A 17,019-nucleotide genomic window follows, 5' to 3' on the forward strand; every position below is an offset into this window, starting at 1 on the left:
GAGATTTTCTTCGTCATCCGTGTCCCACTCGGGCCAGACATAGTCCAACAGTTCGGCCAAAGTACATAGTCCGGCTGTCCGGATACCCCCTTATCCAGGAATCCCTCACGCACCATGGCCATCGCCCATGAAGGACTTGCCTCACTAGCGGTAGATCTTCAAGAAGTAGGCGATCTCCTTGCCTTTACAAACTCCTTGGTTCAACTCCACAATCTTGTCGGAGGCTCCCAAGTGACACCTAGCTAATCTAGGAGACACCACTCTCCAAGAAGTAACAAATGGTGTGTTGATGATGAACTCCTTGCTCTTGTTCTTCAAATGATAGTCTCCCCAACACTCAACTCTCTCTCACAGGATTTGGATTTGGTGGAAAGAAGATTTGAGTGGAAAGCAACTTGGGGAAGGCTAGAGATCAAGATTCATATGGTAGGAATGGAATATCTTGGTCTCAACACATGAGTAGGTGGTTCTCTCTCAGAAAATGTAAGTTGGAAGTGTATGTTCGTTCTAATGGCTCTCTCCACGAATGAAGAGGAGGTGGAGGGGTATATATAGCCTCCACACAAAAACTAACCATTACACACAACTTGCCAATCTCGGTGGGACCAAATTGAGAAACTCGGTCGGACCAATTTAGCAAATCTAGTGACCGTTAGGATTTTCGGTGGGACCGACATGCAACACGGTAGGACCGATATGGTTAGGGTTAGGGCATAACATAATCTTGATGAGACCGATTACACAAACTCGGCAGGGCCGATTTTGGTAATAAGCTAACCAGAGAGTTGGTCAGGTAAACTCGGTGGGACCGATTCTCTAATCTCGGTGACACCGAAATGTTAAGAAAAGGAGCCAGAGAGTTTACATTGCAATCTCGGTAGGACCGGTTACACAAACTCGGTGAGACCGATTTTGGTAATGGACATACATAGAGAGATTACAATCCCATCTCGGTGAGACCGAGATCCCTATCCGTGAGACCGATTTGCCTAGGGTTTGTGGCAGTGGCTATGACATCTGAACTCGGTGGCGCCGGATAGAAAGAATCGGTGGGGCCGAGTTTGACTTTTGGTATAGGTCATATGTGGATGTAAGAAAGTAGTTGAGGGTTTTGGAGCATATCACTAAGCACTTTGAGCAAGAACCTCATTAAGCAATCACCTCATCCCTTCTTGATAGTATTGGCTTTTCCTATAGACTCAATGTGATCTTGGATCACTAAAATATAAAATGTAGAGTCTTGTGCTTAAAGCTTGAGCCAATCCTTTGTCCTTAGCATCTTGAAGGGGTTCCACATCCTTTAGTCCATGCCACTTCATTGTTGAACTTATCTGAAACATACTAGATAAAAGTGTTAGTCCAGCAAGAGATATGTTGACATTAATTACCAAAACCACCTAGGGAGCACTTGTGCTTTCAGCGAGGTCCACCTCTCCGACAATCCCGCGCCAGACGCGGGTGCAACCAGCTCCGAGAGCTGCCTCATCAACCTCCTTGGCAAGCTCGACATCGCCAACGAGCTCACCTCCGACTTGGAGTCGATCGGCTCCACCGACCCGATGCTTGTCGACTCCGACACGGCATCCCTCGATGCCTTCCCCACCAACGTGGTGGTGATCGACTACCCTGTGCCTCGCACCGACAGCGGCGACAGCACTGTCACCGAGGTGCTGGTCATCAGCCACGGCGCCGTGTCCAGCAACAACGCCCACGACATTCTGCAGATGGTGCTGCACGATCTGTCCGCGCCCATCCCGGCAGACACCGACGCCGAGACACTGGAGGCTCACCGCCTTGCCCTCATTGAGAACGGCAAGAGGATAGCCACCATGAGATGCCTCACCGAAGCCTATCAACATGAGGTTGATCGTGCCGCCTCTGGCACGCCGGCTGCTGGAGGGCCTAGCCGGCTTGGCGCTATCGAGAAGCGCGGCATAGTGATTTGTCCATTTTGCATCATGCTTTTATATCAATATTTATTGCATTATGGGCTGTTATTTCACATTATATCTCAATACTTATGGCTATTCTATCTTATTTTACAAGGTTTACCATGAAGAGGGGGAATGCCGGCAGCTGGAATTCTGGCGGGAAAAGGAGCAAACATTGGAAACCTATTCTGCACAACTCCAAAAGACCTGAGACTCCACGAAACAACTTTTTGGATTTATTAAGGAATTATGAGCAAAAGAAATAGGCCAGGGGGCCCATACCTTGTCCAGGAGACAGGGGGAGCCCCCTAGGGGCGCGCCCCTATCTCCTGGGCCCCCTGGTGGGCCTCCGACGTCCATCTTCTGCTATATGAAGGGTTTTGTCCTGGAAAATTCGTGGGAAAGCTTACGAGACGAAACTCCGCCGCCACGAGGTGGAACCTTGGCGGAATCAATCTAGGGCTCTGGCGGAGCTGTTCTACCGGGGACACTTCCCTCTGGGAGGGGGAAATCATCACCAACATCATCACCAACGATCCTCTCATCAGGAGGGGGTCAATCCCCATCAACATCTTCACCAGCACCATCTCCTCTAAAACCCTCACTACTGGAAACAGGGAATTTGCCATCAGCCAGCTCTTTGCCATCTGCCAGCTGATGGCAAAGAACGTCTTTGCCATCTGCTTATAAAAAACAGATGGCAAAGAACTGACAGACGACAAAGAACATGGTTGCCATCAACCAATTATTTGCCACCTTCTAGTGGATGGCAAATAATCTTTGCCATGTGCCAGCAGATGGCAAAGAGGTTGGCAAATCCTGTGGCCGTCAAGAGTCTAATGGCGTACCAGCCCCACCTCTTTGCCATCTGCCAGCAGACGACAAAGATTCTTTGCCATCTGCTGGCAGATGGCAAAGAGATGGGTTATTTTTTTCCAGGTAAAAAAAATTGTGGGGTTATCCCCTCCCTCTCTCCCCACCCATCCAGGTAAAAAAACACAGGTTCGCATCTCATCCACACACCCCGAACAGCCCCCGTCGATGGCGCTCTAGGCTCGCCCGCCGCCACCCTGTCGCCGGCCCCGTCGCTCCCCCGCCCTGTCGCCGGCCGCCTCACTGCCCCGCCCCATCGCCGGCCCTCCCCCGCCCCGTCGCTGGTCCTCCCCCGCCACCCTATCGCCGGCCCCATCGCTCCCCCGCCTTGTCACCGGCCGTGTCGCTCCCCCGCCCCGTCGCCGGCCCTCCCCTGTCCACGTCCTCCCTTACTGCACCAGCTCTGCCCCATCTCCTTCCTGTGAGGAGAAAAGGTCAGTCCCATCTCCTTCCTCTTGATATATACTGAACTAGAGGCATATGCACACTTTGCTGCGCCATTTGGTCAAAAATCAAATGCTTGGGTTTGATAGTTTCATTTACAGGCTATTTGGGCTCTCGTTCGTTTGGTGTGATAAACCCAAAACTTAGCGAGCAATTGCAGGGTCCTTATCAAACATCTACTGAAGTTGAGCTGGATAAGCACCATGAATGTCCACATACATAACAGAAACATGACATACATAGAGTACACTGAAATTAAGAGACAAATACGACAAGTCATAGCCATACCAGGTGCATGGGTCACCTCTCCGAACCTAATCAGCTGTGCAGGAAGCAATACATGCTCAGAATGCTTATATCATGCCACTTAATAAACCACAAAGAGCAGACTTTATTGACTTCACTTTACTACTCACCTGTGATGCTTGGTTGCTCCCTAGCAAAAGCTCAATAATAATTAGACAATATAGAACATGTTCATTTAATTTTAGATTGAACTATGAAAGGTTATATCTCATTATCTCAGCAGGGTGTAGAATAAGGACTATATATTTTTAAACCATCTATAGTATTTTGAACTATTTATAAGAAAACATGGAGCCAAGCAAAAGCGAAACATTTGCTAAAGACCAACAACTTTTTATGACTTCAAACTAATGAAGGCCATAGAAGAGATTAATCCAATGTAACTCTTTCCCCAAACTTTTTATGACTTCAAACTAATCACACATTACACAGATTATGAAAAAAAACCTTTTCAACAGTGTATACACTACAATTCAAAATTCAAGCTCTTAGCTATTGCTTCAATATTTAACTTTCAACTCTTCCTAAGTATGATCCAGTCACTGATAAATTGTCACGTCCAATAAAAACAAGTCATCTGCATTATGTGAAAGTAAAAACATTGAGTTTTAAGAACGGGAATACCTCTTACCTAGAGAATGGACCATCCCTTCTTTTCAATAGTTAGTAGTGCTGAGATACATATCATACATTTAACCTTTCACTCTTCCAAAGTGAGATTCAGCCCATGATTCAGTCATAGTAAACCACTTGCATCATGCAAAAGTAAAAATTATAGAATTTAAAGATGGGAATACCTCTTATCTAGAGCCTTGATCATCTCCTGTTTTACATCCTCAGTACTGCTGACATATCATCAGAACTATTGGACACTCACTTGCTGACATACCAATAGCTAATACTTCACAGTACATACGCAAGAGGCCAAGACCAAAACAAATTGAATCAGTATTGGACACCCAATTGTTGCATATTTTATGAGATAAAAAGGAAAATATATTATGGCTAATAATCACACAAGATTCTAGCCTAAGTCAATCGACGACACACTCAAATAGTATAAAATAGCATTTGAAGCTGCACCATGACATCATAGATTTTTTTACTGTGGATTTTTTTCACGAATACAAGCTATGGTGGCACCAAATTTGCTGTGTTACAGAAAATAAATGCTTTCCTTGGATGAACCCCAGACTGCTAGACAAACACTGTAACCAATAAAGGAAATTAGCATGAACTGGACACACAAGGCTTAATATTGTTAAAATTAGTCCTACTTGCATCTAGAATATTGTATCTCTGCTGCTTGCTGCATAGCAAGATCTTGAAATTAGATAAATTTTCTCTTGTCATATTTGGAAATGCAATAGTGTAACCAACCAAGAAATTAAATTGTACTATATCACCCACTTACATTAGTTTTGCTGCTTGAACTTCATGAACCTCACTTTCAGATCCTTGTATGTCTCATGTCCTTTAGCATGTTAAGTCATGGGGGCCAAGTCAGAGCGATCACCCAAACATTTCTAGTACTTGAGAGTTGAGACTTCATCAGATTTGCTTTGTTTACTTTTGCCTACATTACCCGAATAGCCAGGAATAATGAAAATTGTGAAGAGCCCTGAGTCAAACAGTAAGGTGAGACACAATCCTAAATTATGTCAAATGAAAATGCAGAGGCACAATAATATCTCGCATGCAGCTAGGCCTTCAACAACTTTACAATTCACAACATTATTTTCAATAAACAATGCCACTTCAGATTGCTGCGAAAGGACAAACCCTTTGCTCAACATCATCGTGAAAAAGTCGTCAGCAAATTTAGCATATTATTTTAGATAGAAGGCATAACTTTGTATTCTGCTGGTGACAGTTCATGGTATAGCCATATAGGGCATGAGATAGATTTTTGTTAGTTAGTTTAGTTTCCATTCCATTGCTATAGTGTAAAATGTGATGAGTGTAATCACATCAGTCCAGCCAAATAATACTTACAACAAATCAATAAAATGAAAAAATATAGCTTGGTTGGAGATATGAGAATTGTGTGCTCACCCATTTTTCTAGATGGCACATATCATCAAATTCCAAAGCCCATATAACTAATCACATGCACATGTTGTAATACCGTGGTTTACAAAACTTTGATTTTTTCCGAAGCCAAATGCGACAAAGTATTCAAAACAATGGTATTTTTCAGAAACCACGGTATTCTCAGAAAACTTTTAAAAAACTTTGCTGCCAAACACAGCCTCAGCTTTTTTCATGCACTATTTTCTTGCTTTAACGCAAAGATAGATACATAAAGACGCCCTGGTTGTAGATGTCCGGTGCTCAACTTTTGAAGTTGTGTATCCGCATGTGCCCGCATAGCATGTTTTGGACATGTGGATGGCATTCAAATATGTCGGTTGCCAAACTGAATCAAGAAGGCCACAACACATAAAAAATGTAAACTATGGCAAGCAGTTTGTAATATCTGCTTATTTGGATGAACAAACAGGTGTGTCCACGACACACAGACCCGACACCCCCGACACCCGACACCTCTTCAACCTCCCGTTGACCGAAAAGGTGCTCTTCAGCCTTCCAGAGGCCGATGGGGTCATATATTTGTGAATTATGAGTTAGGTCATATTTTTTCCAATTTTGTTATGAAAAACATCATATATATTTGCGTTGATCGGGTGGATTTAAATGTGCAGTTGTTTCATCGCTGTGAGGGTGTGGTGTTCAACGACCTCCCCGTGCGTTTGACGAGCTCCGCCCCTGCGTTCGTGGGTGAGCACAAATGACATCTCCTCCTCCCCCCTTCATTTGCTCTGTTCCGGTCTTCGTGCCGATGAAACTTGCTAGCTATAGGTGTATTCAATCATCAGTATGTGTGACCACTATGGGTCTCCCATTCGAAAGGGTTACATCTATAAATATGCATTCATTTGCATATTTATAATCGTAATTCTTTCGAATTGTCCAACGTTATCCATGGACAGCCCGAGTATGTGTAGATTGGGTTCGTTTTCCCATATGCTCTGCTCCGGATCCGATGCAGAATTTCGTCAGTGCCTCTCTGTTGTTCTCCGGGTACACATCCTCTCTGCTTATTGCCGAGACGTGTATCAGGAGAACAGCGGGGAGGTGCTGCCGAAATTTTGTGTCGGATCCAGAGCAGATCATGGGAAAACAAACCCAATCTACACATACTCGGGTGGGATTAGGACCTATCTTTACCTATTAGTGTCTAGGTTGCATGGACGTAATAAAACTGAGAAACTCTATTAACTGATGAACATGGTTTGCTGAATTATGTATGTATTTCTTGTGTGTCCAGTAGCTAGGCAAGATGAGTGATCGTGCGTGGATGTACACCGATCACCCTAGTCAGAAAGACATGACCCCTGAATGGATGACAAAAACCAAGGGATTTATCAGAGCTGCATTTGCAAATGGATAGGAAACAACCTGGTGCCCCTGTGTCGAGTGCGACAACTATCGTAAGATGTCAGAGTTTGAAATGATCAAACACCTGCAGAAGTGGGGTTTTACGCCCGGTTATACAATGTGGACATTTCATGGTGAGTCTGCCCAACGTTCCAGAGCTGAGGAGGGCTGTCGTCGCACCGACGAGCATGGTACCGGGATGGAAGACATGGTGCAAGACTTTGATGATGATCGGGATTCGGACGATGAGATGGAGGAATCTGCAAAGGCCTTCAATGATATGTTGGAGTCTTCGAAGCGTCCTCTCCACGAGCACACCGAGCTTTGTCAGCTGGATGCCATCGCACAAGTAATGGCTCTGAAGGCTCAATTCAACTTGGGCAGAGAATGCTATGACGCGATGGTGACACTATTTGGATGCTTTCTACCCAAAGGACATATAATGCGTGCAAACCTGTACCAGTCGGACAAAATCCTCCGTGTACTTAAGATGCCCTATGAGAAGGTAGATGCCTATGAGAATGGATGTGCCTTATTTAGGCTCCAGTATGCGGACTTGAACTATTGTCCCATTTGCAAGTCTTCCAGGTATGTTGAGGTAGACAATGGTATGGGTGAGAAGAGTCAGACCAAAATCCCATTAACGTTCTTCGGTATATGCCAATCATACCAAGATTTTAATGTCTATTCATGGTCGAAGAGACGGCCAGACAGATGACATGGCACAAATTGGGCAAAAGAACCGAACGGGATGCAGATGGGAATCTGATGATGGTACACACATCGGATGGTGCTGCATGGAAACACTTTGATGCATTGCATGATGAAAAAGCGGCAGATCCAAGGAATCCTCGAGTAGCCATCAGCACGGATGGGTTCAATGTGTTTGGTATGATGGCAGCCCAATACAGTTGTTGGCCTGTATTTGTCATTCCACTCAATCTCCCCCCTGGACAGATTATGCAAAGAAAGAACATTTTCCCGACGTTGATAATTCCGGGGCCCAACTATCCAGGGAAGAATATGAATGTGTACATGCAGCCGCTTAAGGATGAACTGCAAGAAGCTTGGGATAATGGGATCAAGACATACGACGCCGCTACAAAAAAAACTTCCTAATGCGTGTGTGGTACATCTACTCGATGCATGACTTGCCGGCGTATGCGCTATTCGTTGGCTGGTGTGTGCATGGAAGGTTCCTGTGCCCCACATGCAAGGTAGCTCTTGAGTTTCATCGGCTGCAGGCGGGTGGAAAGTTTTCTTGCTTTGACATGCATAGACAGTTCCTGGATCCTCACCATAAGTTCAGAAAAGACAAGAAGAACTTCATCAAAGGTAGAGATGTCAAAAACTCTGCACCACCTGCGTTGATAGGCCAACAGACCCTGGATCAGTTAAACGCTCTCGAGCCGGATCCAGAGCGTCCAGGGTATTTCAAGGGGTATAATATGGAACACGCCTGGACCCACAAGATATGCTTGTGGGATCTGCCGTACTTCAAAGACCTCCTTTGCCCACACAACATCGACGTGATGCACACTGAAAAGAATGTCGGCGAGGCCCTCTTTGGTACATTGTTCAGCATAGAGGGGAAAACGAAGGATAATCCTAAGGCCAGAGTCGATCAGGAGGCTCTATATGATAGACCGCTACAAAACATGAAACAACCAAAAGGAAAGAAGAACTGGGCGAAGCCAAAGGCATGGTTCAATCTTGGAAGGCCGGTTATGAGGGAAATACTCCTGTGGGTGAAAAAGGAGTTGGTGTTCCCCGATGGGTATGCATCGAATCTAAAGAGGGGAGCGAGCCTTGAAAAATTGAAAATATTTGGTCTCAAGAGTCATGATTGGCACATATGGCTTGAGCGGGTAATGCCGGTGATGTTGCGTGGCTTTATCTCTGAGGATGAATGGCTAGTACTGGCAGAGCTGAGCTATTTCTTCCATGTTCTATGTATGAAAGAATTATTGCCTGGCTTGCTAGAACAAATGGAAGAGTTGGCGCCGGAGTTGATCTGCAAGTTGGAGAAGATCTTTCCACCTGGCTTCTTTAATCCAATGCAGCATTTGATTTTGCATCTCTCGACCGAGGCACAATTGGGGGGGCCCGTGCAGAATCGTTGGTGCTACGCAACTGAGAGGTTGCATACGATGCTTCGAGCAAAATGTAAAAATAAACGTCGAATTGAAGCATCGATGGCCGAGGCATTCATTACCGAGGAGGCGGCAAACTTCGTGACAGCACACTACAAAGCCAAAAATCGTCATTTGCATAATCCGAAGCCTCGGTACAATGTTGGTGACCCTAAAAAGGGTGGATCCAACCTCAGCCTATTCAAAGGGAAGCTCGCACCAGCCGGTGCTTATACTCCCTTATTGTTGGATAACGACGAATGGCGGACCATTACGTTGTATATCTTGAACAATCTAACAGAAGTGCGGCCGTACATCGAGTAAGTTCTTAGTACATTGTTTCACAACCTCTACTTCATTTGAACTGCTCTTATTCCCGGATATTTGATACAGTCGATACGTCGCCAAATTCTCGTATGGAGCGGTTATCCAAAAGGATTCCGTCGAAGAGTATGAGCTTCTGGCAATGCATGGAGGCGGCTATCCCGGTTTCATCTCTTGGTTCAAACAAACGGTAATTTCCATTAGACCATTTCATTTCTTATTCTAATTTCTGGCTAATGCAACAATCCTTTCATATTAAACTTGTAGGCTAGTTCAGAGTCTATGGACGCCGAATTGAGACAAGTCACTAATGGTTTTGACTATAAGGTCCATTCATTTGATAAATACGACATCAACGGGTATCGCTTTCGTACCTATGGCAAAGAGCTATCTATGGCCGACCGAAAGTCTACAAATTGTTGTGTCTCTGCTATCAGCGAAGGAGATACCGAGTATTATGGAAGAGTTGAAGCAATTTATGAACTTCTATTCTATGGTGCAAACCCACTGAACGTCGTAGTCTTCAAATGTCATTGGTTCCAGCCGAAAGAGACTAGAAGGACTCATGAACATCTAGGGCTAGTCGAAATCAAACAAATCACCCATTTGGATGTTCCCGATGTCTATATTACGTCTCAACAGGCAACCCAAGTTTTCTATCTACCGTGGGCCTACCAAAGTGATCCAAATCTGGAAGGTTGGGATGTCATTTATGAAGTGCCGCCACGTGTTAGACCACCTCCCCCCAATGAAGAGGATTATGAACCTCACATTAATCCAGACACATATGAAGGAGAATTGTTCCAAGAAACACGTCTTTCCAAAAAACCTTTCAAGAACCGCTCACCTCAGAACATTCAAGTAGACAGCGGCGGTGAATCCGAGCCTGAGTAGGAACAAGAAGAGCCGGAACAAGAAGAGGTTACTACTGCGGATGACCTGTCAATGCTTGACCGATTACATGCAGGAGGCCTTCCAGATGTTGATGAATTTATTGATGATGATGATGATGAGCACGTCATTACTGATAGTGATCAGGATGATGCATTTATTGACCCCAAAGCATATATAGATGATGATGATGCATTTATTATTGATGACAACGAAGATTAATATTATAGTTCATGTCAGGTATACCATTATTATTATATACATGTATATTATTAATTAGTTCAAGTTTTAACCTAGCTAGCTCAAAAATGACCTATTTAACATAGGATAGCTCTAAAATGAGCTATACTTAGCATTTATTCCTCCAAAATTAATATGTATGCTTAGCTAGCTCAAAAATGACATAACAACCTTAATTAGCTCAAAAATGACCTATTTAACCTCGGATAGCTCTAAAATGAGCTATACTTAGCATTTATTCCTCTAAAATGAATTTATATACATATTATTATTCATGTCAGGTATTCATTTTTTTATGTTGTACTAATTTCGTTTACTCTTTGTCATTCCAGGTGTTGACAGATGGTGGGCGCGGGTCGAGAGCGCTCCGGGGCTCCTACCTCGGCGCGTGGTGGGAGGGGTAGTTCCATTCCCCCCATAGCCTCCGGAGAGCGCTAGATCTCAGTTTGCAGAGTCCAGCGACGGTCGCTTCTTCTTCGGCCGGGAGAGGTCGGAGGGGTAAGAAGAAGGAGAAGGCTGCTAGAGGTGGACGTGGCGGCGGGAGAGGTAGGAAGGCTGCTAAACCTTCCTCGCCGCCACCCCCAGCTGAGTCACCCGACCACAGGGCTGCTCCATATGAGATCGAGTCATCTGAGGTGGACCCGTCTCGGACTCCACTCCACGAGCCTCCGGCCGGTGAGCCTATGGCAGACGCGCCTACGGCCGACGAGCCTCGGGCCGACGACGAGCCTCGGGCCGCCAAGCCTCAGGCCGCCGAGTCTTCGCCCCACGAGACTCCGGAGCTCAGACGGGGTCACACTGAGTCGGAGCCGAGCCCATGGGAGGACTGTACGGAGTCGAGTGCACATGGTCGTGTTCAGGGTGGAGACTATAGTCCTGATAGCTACAGCGAGGGTGAGTGGGTTGAGGGGCGCAAAGTCTACCAGTGTGGTCGTACAAAGCTCCCACCCACCCAGGTGACCCCCGACCAGAGGTGGTTGATTGCGCCTAACAGGGAGAAGTAAGTGCATTTACTCTTTTTTAACCTTTTGCCTTGACGTTTCTTCGAATATCTAATGCGTTGGCCTTGTCATACTGCAGTTCTTGGACACACGAAGACCGTGTCCGCAGGCCCAACACTGTAGTTGGTGTGATTTGTCGCCAGTGCTTCCCGGGGTGGGTCACGTTGCCCGGTGAGGGCCGGGTTCCAGAGCTAGGAATGACCTGGGAGCACTACTTGGCTGCCCCGGCCCCGCCGGAGCATAGGGTCGGTGATGTCGAGTGCGACACGGTGGCCGACATTGTGATCACCACGTTTTGGGTAATTTCTCCTTTGCCATTTACGTTGTGTTTTCTTCTTTGATTGCATACCTTCTACATGAGTTTTCTTGTTTGATTGCAGACCTTCTAATCCGTGTTTTCTTGTTTGATTGCATACCTTCTACAGGTGTGCTGAGGGACAGGAGGAGGCCGCGGCTCGGGTTATCGACGCCGAGTGCAGGTGCCTACTTGGAAACTTTCGGCATGAGGCTCGGACACGGGCTGTTCGAGACTACTTAGGATAGACTGATATTAGGAGGAGAAAGGAGAAGTGCCGGGACAAGTATCTGAGTAAGGAGAAGTACATGAAGATAATTACCTATTCTTAAGGCATTGTACTTAGTTTCCTTGATTTGATTCGTAGGCGTAGCGCTCAAATTTCTCTTGCTTAACTTAGGTGCCCCCGAGATGGTGCGCGGACAAGATGGACTGCTGGGAGGTGTTGGTGGATGAGTGGTGCTCTCCCCAATGGCGCGTCGCCCACAACATTGCAAAGGAGAAGTGTCTCAAAATGGAAGGTGTGCCACACCATCTAGGCAGCGTCAACCTACATGGGTATATGAAAAACTGGGTATGTGTGGTTTGCTTCATGATTCATGCAAATTCATTCTTTGTGCTAGCTTGAGTCCTTAACTAATACTCCGTTCCTCTCTTTTAGTCAAAACACAACAAGGCTTCAGTGCCAGAGCTGTTCAACCTCTATGGCATGTCCAATATTGCACCGTACAAGAAGGCCAAAGCATTCTCTGAGTTTGACCTAAAAAATGCAAAGAACTTCAGCAACGAGGCCTCCCACCACAAGATGGTGTAGTATGTTAAGCAGGGGAAGGCGAGGAAAGGGCCAGACTTTAACCCGAGCCGGCCTCTTGATCCAGAGCTGGTGATGATATCTAGTGGCGGGAGGTCTCATGCATCGTTAGCCATTGGTAATGGACTAATACGTTGTAGTAGCACTCTCCTGCAGATCAAGAAGTGCCAGACCAGCTCTGATCCTGAGATACCGCCTCGTTTACGACCAGTGGAAATCGAATTCCAGGTTTTTTATACGGACTCAGTAGCCTTTCCTCCATTACACTGTGTTTGTGGCCGTCGATGATTACAATGCTAATGAGTGGTGTTGCAGGCTGCTATTGAGGTAGAGAGAGCAAAGACCAGGCTGCTTTTGAGGAGAGGGACCGACAGTTGGCGAAGAGGGACCGACAGGCGGCGGAGAGGGACAGGGAGAATGAGGAGAGGACGACTAGGTTGTTGGAGGAGGAGAGGAACCGGAACGACTCGGCTAACCGGGCCATGTATGATCTCTTCGTGGTAAGTTTCTTCTGCATATTAGCTAAATCATGCACGCAATGTTCCTTTCATTAGTAACTAATATGACTGACTCATCAAAACCAAATGTGCAGTCCATGTGCGAGAAGAACGGCCAGACCCCTCCGCCGATGCCAGTCATTGCTCCGGCGGGCACGGTGAGTTTCATTTGAACGGTCATTAGTTACTAGTCTTCACATTTGAGTTGCATCATGCTAACGATACATTGGAAATAATCTTTGGTGCAGCGTAACTCCGGACAAGCATCGACCGATCGTTCTCCGTCTGCCACTGGCATGACCGGTCCTACACCTAAACCTACACCTACACCTCCGTGATGACGGTAAGTTTCCCAAGTGTTTTGCTTAATAGAGTTTTGTTGTGATGCCATGTTGTATCTACACATATCATGCATAATGTGTGTATGTTTGAAATGCATTGTATGTGTGGGATTCGACACCTAGTCGTGTGCCTTTGGTAGCCTTCCATACAGGGAAATGCCTCCTAGTGCTTCCACTGAGCCATGGTAGTTCGCTACTGCTCTGGAACACATGGATTGACTGGCATGTGTCCTTCTTTGCTCCTGTGTCTGTCCCTACGGGGAAATGTCACGTGGTGTATCACTGAAGTCCTTGTAGCTTGCTACGACTTGGTTGCACTCGCTGATGACCGACACGTGCATTGCTGGGTCATGTATGCCTGTCCCTGTATGTTTGTGCCACCTTGGTTCTATGACTAGTCATGTCGGCCCGGGTTCTCTGCCATATGGATACTAGCGACATAATCATATACTTAGCATTTTTTCCTCCAAAATGACTCAATATGCTTAGCTAGCTCAAAAATGACATAATAAGCTTAATTAGCTCCAAAATGACATATTTAACCTAGGATAGCTCTAAAATGACCTATACTTAGCATATTTCCTCCAAAATGACTTAATATGCTTAGCTAGCTTAAAAACATATTTAACCTAGGATAGCTCTAAAATGACCTATGCTTAGCATCTTTTCCTCCAAAATGACTTAATATGCTTAGCTAACTCTAAAATGACATAATATGCTTAAGAAATGACATATTTTAGGTCCTAAATGACTTCATATGCTTAGCTAGCTCCAAAATGACATAATAACCTTACTTAGCTCCAAAATGACCTATTTAACCTAGGCTAGCTCTAAAATGACCTATACTTAGCATTTTTTCCTCCTAAATGACTCAATATGCTTAGCTAGCTCAAAAATGACATAATAAGCTTAATTAGCTCCAAAATGACATATTTAACCTAGGATAGCTCTAAAATGACCTATACTTAGCATTTTTTCCTCCAAAATGACTTAATATGCTTAGCTAGCTTAAAAATGACTTATTTAACCTAGGATCACTCTAAAATGACCTATACTTAGTATCTTTTCCTCCAAAATGGCTTAATATGCTTAACTAGCTCTAAAATGACATAGTATGCTTAAGAAATGACATATTTTAGCTCCTAAATGACTTCATATGCTTAGCTAGCTCCAAAATGACATAATAACCTTACTTAGCTCCAAAATGACCTATTTAACCTAGGATAGCTCTAAAATGACCTATACTTAGCATTTTTTCCTCCAAAATGACTCAATATGCTTAGCTAGCTCAAAAATTACATAATAAGCTTAATTAGCTCCAAAATGACCTATTTAACCTAGGATAGCTCTAAAATGACCTATACTTAGCATTTTTTCCTCCAAAATGACTTAATATGCTTAGCTAGCTTAAAAATGACCTATTTAACCTAGGATAGCTCTAAAATGACCTATACTTAGCATCTTTTCCTCCAAAATGACTTAATATGCTTAGCTAACTCTAAAATGACATAATATGCTTAAGAAATGACATATTTTAGCTCCTAAATGACTTCACATGCTTAGCGAGCTCCAAAATGACATAATAACCTTACTTAGCTCTAGAATGACCTTAGCATGTTTTACACCAAAATGACTTAGTATGCTTAGCTAGCTCAAAAATGACATAATAACCATACTTAGCTCCAAAATGACCTATTTTACAGATATAAGTTGCATCATAATAATCTTCACATTTTAGTTGCATCATAATAATCTTCTTCTTCTAGTCTTCTTCTTATAACTTTCTTCTTTCTCATTTTACAGATTTGCTTAAGATCACAGGAGCTTGGGTTGATGGAGTGCTTGTATTTACTTTTTGTTTTGACCTTGTGAAACTTGCTACCTATGGATGAAACTGTGTAATATTGATGAAACAATGTATGTGTACGGATGAAACTTGCTACTATTGGTAACATGTGTTGGATATATATGTGTTCATGACTATTGGTAATATGTGTTGAATATGCTATATTGGTCATATAAATATATTTGTGTTTGATTTTCTGTGAAAATGTTTGATATAGGAAAAAACAAAATTAAATGGGGCAATATAGTCACTTTGCCATCTGCTGGCAGATGGCAAAGAGGCCACGTGTCATCTACATGTTAAATTTGGACTGGCCTACTTGGGCTCTTTGCCATATGCCAATAGATGGCAAAGCTCTTTGCCATGTGCTGGCAGACGGCAAAGCATGCAGCCTTTGCCATCTGCTGGCAGACGGCAAAGAGCCTGCAGCCTTTGCCATCTGCTGGCAGACGGCAAACAGCCTGCAGCCATTGCCATCTGCCGGCAGATGGCAAAGAGCCTGCAGCCTTTGCCATCTTCTAGCAGACGGCAAAGTATGTTGTTAGCCTTCTAACGGGGCTAACCCCATTAAGAGGCTTTGCCATCTGCCAGCTGATGGCAAAGCCACGGGCTCTTTGCCATCAGCCAGCAGACGACAAAGAAGCCTTTGCCACCAGGGTTTCACACAAACTGTTTGCCATCTGCTGGCAGATGGCAAAGCCTTTTCCATCCGCCCACCATGCCTTTGCCATCTGCCATGGCAGATGGCAAAGTGCCAGATTCCAGTAGTGCCTAGTTCATCTCTTGTATCCAATCTTGTATCCAAAACCACAAATTGGTACCTATGGGTTGCTAGTAGTGTTGATTACTCCTTGTAGTTGATACTTATTGGTTTACTTGGTGGAAGATCATATGTTCAGATCCATAATGCATATTATTACACCTCTGATTATGAACATGAATATGCTTTGTGAGTAGTTATGTTTGTTCCTGAGGACATGGGTGAAGTCTTGCTATTAGTAGTCATGTGAATTTGGTATTCGTTCGATATTTTGATGAGATGTATGTTGTCTCTCCTCTAGTGGTGTTATGTGAATGTCGACTACATGACACTTCACCATTATTTGGGCCTAGAGGAAGGCATAGGGAAGTAATAAGTAGATGATGGGTTGCTAGAGTGACAGAAGCTTAAACCCTAGTTTATGCGTTGCTTTGTTAGGGGTTGATATGGACCCATATGTTTAACGCCGTGGTTAGGTTTACCTTAATACTCCTTTTTGTAGTTGCGGACGTTTGCAATAGGGGTTAATCATAAGTGGGATGCTTGTCAAGTTAGGGCAGTACCCAAGTGCCGGTCCACCCACATATCAAATTATCAAAGTACCGAACGTGAATCATATGAGCGTGATAAAAACTAGCTTGGCGATAATTCCCAATGTGTCCTCGGGAGCTCCTTCCTCATTATTAGAATTTTTCCAGGCTTATCCTTTGCTACATAAAGGATTGGGCCACCTTGCTGCACTTTATTTACTTTATTTACTTTTGCTCGTTACTATTTATCTTATCACAAATCTATCTATCACCTACTATTTCAGTGCTTGAAGAGAAAACCTTACTGAAAACCGCTTATCATTTCCTTCTGCTCCTTGTTGGGTTCGACACTCTTA

Source organism: Triticum aestivum, chromosome 2B (genome assembly GCF_018294505.1).
Source record: "Triticum aestivum cultivar Chinese Spring chromosome 2B, IWGSC CS RefSeq v2.1, whole genome shotgun sequence".
NCBI lineage: Eukaryota > Viridiplantae > Streptophyta > Magnoliopsida > Poales > Poaceae > Triticum > Triticum aestivum.